The sequence below is a fragment of the Pyxicephalus adspersus genome, chromosome 4 (genome assembly GCF_032062135.1).
Source record: "Pyxicephalus adspersus chromosome 4, UCB_Pads_2.0, whole genome shotgun sequence".
NCBI classification, from domain to species: Eukaryota; Metazoa; Chordata; class Amphibia; order Anura; family Pyxicephalidae; genus Pyxicephalus; species Pyxicephalus adspersus.
In genome coordinates, this window is record NC_092861.1 from 86,211,631 (window position 1) to 86,216,243 (window position 4,613).

Consider the following 4,613-nt stretch of genomic DNA (forward strand, 5'->3'; position numbering starts at 1 on the left):
ATACTCTGAATGGTCTAAGGTTATTAGTGATTCAGTGTTGGGACCTTTACTGTTTAACATCTTTATAAATTATATAGATTTTGGGAATAAAAGTACCATTTCTGTGTTTGCAGATGACACCAAACTATGTAATGGAATTAAGTCCATACGGGATGTCTATAACCTACAAGCAGACCTGGATGTACTGTTTTATTGGGCCACCAAGTGACAAATGACATTTAATATAAATAAATGTAAAGTTATGCACTTGGGGGCTAACAACATGCATGCTTCATACTGTCTAGGGGGAATACATTTGGGGGAGTCAGAAATGGAAAAGGATTTTTAGGGTTCTGATAGATCATAGACCTAATAACAGCATGCAATGCCAAGCTGCAATATCTAAAGCTAGTAAAGTACTTTCTTTTATTAAAATAAGAATAAACTGCAGAGATAGGGACATTATCCTGCCCCTGTACAAAGCATGCAGTCCAGTTTTGGGCCCCAGTTCACAAAAAGGACATTGTGGAATTGGAGGGAGTGCAGAGAAGGGTAACTGAATTAATAAAAGGAATGGAGGAGCTCAGCTATGAGGAGAGATTAGCTGAACTGAATCCATTCTCCCTTGAGAAGAGACGTTTAAGGGGAGATATGATCAGCCTGTATAAATATATAAACGGTCCATATAGAGAACTCTCTTCCCCAATATTCACTTTGAGATCATTACAAAGAACAAGAGGGCACTCTTTGTGTCTGGAGGAAAAGAAGTTTAAGCTCCAGATAAGGAAGGGATTCTTTATTTCCAAACTTCCAACCTGCGCTTTTTCTTATTGCTTAGGATAATGGAAACCTTTGCTGTCACCCCAACCCCTTCCTCCCACCTGCTGTGGAAGTGCTGGGGTTGAAGTCCAATTGTAACATTCACCCTAAACAGTGCTATAAACTTTCAGTGTTGACTGTTAGTTTCAAGGGCATCCTTTACATGGCCTCACAGCTTTAGGTGACCCAACAGACTATTGATTACTGAAGGGGATGTATGTCCTTATCCTTTTGCAAACGAGTATCAGTGGGACTTTTCCTTCCCCTTCCCCTTATGATTAGCTTTAGTTTTTTATTCTGTAGGAGGTATATCTTCAAAATAATACACAACCAAACAATATTGTGTGTCATATTCTTTAATAAAAATAATTTCCAAAGAAATTAATAATATGCCTAGTCCATGGTAAGCTGCACTAACTCATCAGAGATCTGTATGGAGTTCACTCCTATTTATCCAGGATTAGGGTATTACACAGTACACACACAGTATTACACAGTGAACTAACCCCTTTAACAAATGCTGCAGATTTCATTTTTATGGTGGTGTGCGATAACCTAATTACTTAGCTTTAAAATGTGTGTAATTTTCAAACTTACCTTGAAAATATACTGTATCTCCACAAACACTCAAAAAGCCCAAAGTGCAGTAATGTATTACATCTAATTTAAAACTGATCTGCTGTGTCCTAAAAGATTAATATGATTTTTTATGGTCATCAGTACATCATTGATCTTTATAATGCATAGCAAAATGAAGACATTAATCTTTGCCAATACCAATTATTCACCAAAGACAGTAAATACCAGGGGATACCATGTCTGAAATAGACATAGCTGAGAAAGAAGATTTTTAACACTTCAGAGGAATGGCAAATAATGACATGCTCAATATGTTAAGATACAGGGTGTACATTTACATTTAAATATTTGAGTCTACATTTGTTTATCTCATTTGTCTTTCATTAGAATTTGCTGCCAAGCCTGACTTAACCTGCTAACCTGCTATGAACTGTGCAGTAAGGAACAGTTTATGTAAGCTTTTCTCTGTGTGGTTTACTTTTACTGAGTATGGATGTTCATGAACTGTAACCACATTTTCTTCATCTGTAATTGCAATTACATTTTTAATTCTGCATCATATTTTTATGTTTGATTTTCTTGGTATAATATCAATGTCTGACTAATGGTGGTATTAATAATCAATGAGAGTTATGGTGTTGGAAATTCATTGACATGTCACGTTGGAAATTCAGTATCAATTTAATCTTCTTTTGAAAGCACCCGATCATTCATTAAGAGACAGGCAGTGTAATAACTTTTCTTGTTTACAATAAATCTGTAAAAAAGATATTTAAAAACTAATGGTGTATATATTTCCAAAATTAAAAAATATTGCTCTGACATTATTCTTCCTTCTGCAATTTAGCCCACCCAACCACAATTTTTTTAAGTCTCTGGTGTCAGATGAACTGAAGGGTAGCTTGTTTTATGGGTAGCATTGGTGGATTAAGTAATGTACATATACATGGAGCTGACCTTGAAAGAATTAGGCTCTTAAAAACAGATTGCCGGTCATTAGCTTCGGAAATATTTTTCTTTCATATGTTTTTATATTTATCAGGGTAGGCTATAAGTCTGCTTCATTTATTAGGTCAGCTGCTGTGTGCTTCTATACAAATCACACTGTAGAATTTAGTATAGTAAAATGCTGATTGCATGATTTGCAAGAAAAAGACAAACTACAAGAGGTGACGGGATATTTTTACAAGTGGTACATTTCCTGAGTCTTAAACATGGTAATATTTGTGGAGGGGCTCCTGAAGAGTCCAGCTCTATACACATTTATTTCACTTGTATTGTAAATGTAATTGTATTATGGCACAGGCAATCAACCCTACTCCATGGCTACATGCTTTAAACCACTCAAGTGAGGTCTGGCGGAACCACTCAGAGTATCATAGACTGGAACTTAGAACTTTCCTGCCCTTTCTGTTTATTTAATAACACTGCTGTTTGAGAAGGTGGTGCTTTCTTATCCCCTAGAGTTGTAGTTTTTTGTGTCTGGGATCCTCTGGTTTGGCAGCTTTAGCACCTCATTAATTACTAACTCTGACGGAGTCCTGCTGGTTTACAACCCCCTGTATAGCTGTAGGAAAATCACAATCCTGTGCTAGAATGTCAAGGGCTACACCCTGTTAGGCACCATGTGAGCTGCTGCACTCTGGGTCACTGAACATTAATTAGCAAACTGTCCTTACTCATTTCAAGATGCCTGTTTAGTAGAGTTCATGTGATATTTATACTTGGAATACGTCTGACATAGTTTAGGAAATAAAAGTTGTATATTACATTTCAGGAGTGGTGGGCAACTTATTGCTACAAAATGTTACCAACCTTTGTGCTTTCTGCCACCAATTGTATCAGTTATGTAAAAATCTTATAAAACATACTTTTATAAAAGCACAAATAAATGTGAGCATAGGCACCTCTTGTAATGGTATAGTGTTACTTTTTTGAGCAGCAGAAAGTGAAGTAAATTTAACCTGTTTTTTTATCAACTTGCTTTACAGTCTCTTTGCTTTACATCACTTTGCTTTGCAACAAGGTTGATCAACTTATGCACATATAGGAGATGAAATTTAGTATTTGACTCTGTCCAGAGTTGTAGGACAAGTTAGGAAATCCTTATGGCAGAACAGAGAAGTTGTATTCAGTACTTGGATGCTGGCGTGGTTTATAGTTTGCAAAGTAACATCGGTCTAACTGGTGAAAACTCTTAAATGTGCTGTCTTTTCTGCAATAGGTCTCCAACACAAACACACAATTTATTCTGGGCCCCATAAATGTTAGGGTTGATGTTTTAAGGTGTGGATGAAAAGTTGAGAGCAGACATAGATTCTAGAGTCCTTTGACTCACAATTTCTCTTATCCATAGAACCATTTATAATCATATGAAGTATGGTGCTTTGTTTTTTGCAACCTGAATAGCACCTCAATTAAAATCAAAACAAAGCTATCAACTGCAAAATATTTGCTCCACAAAGAAAATAAGGACTGGAATGCCACACGTCTTAGGCTTTTCAATGTAATAATGTTAAAGTAAACTCACACAGATGAGCACCTACTTAACCTTGTAAACCAGAGCTGTTCTTTCAAAGAAAACATTTCTGAGCAGCATTTACTCTTAAGAGATTGATGTTGGAAACCATTGTGCCTCTATTGTAATAATAACATGTGAAGAACATCCAGTTGTTCAAATCCTCCAATCACAGTGCAAACACTGCACTGAACTAAATGTTTGGCTTTTAAATGTATACAAGTGTACAAAGTACTGTGTCTAGTTAGGACAAATATAAATTGCCTATGTACAAATAAACCAAACTATCCAAACACCCCGGTCTCTCTTTCAATGCACACAATCCCTTTGCCCAGTTAGAGTATAACTTTATTAGCCATTTCAGTGAATTGATAAAACTTTGATAGATTAGCTAGGTAGAGCAGGATGTTTGATAGCTAATTGTGGGGTTGTATTACATACGCCATGCTCACATGAAAAAATTCTGTTGAGCAAATCAAATATTTGTATGAGAATGGAGATGAAGCATTGACATTGGTGTCTGCTTCACTGAACCTATTTTCTCTGTGACAGGTAACAACATGAAACTTACATACATGTGGACAATCATTGCATGTAATGTCTATTTCTGCAACTTTGAAAATAAAGCTTTTGTTATTATTCTAGGTGTTACTGTAGGCTTTACATACAAATAATGATTAATTTTGGAAGTTGGTAATCTTAATGCAATTATATGTGC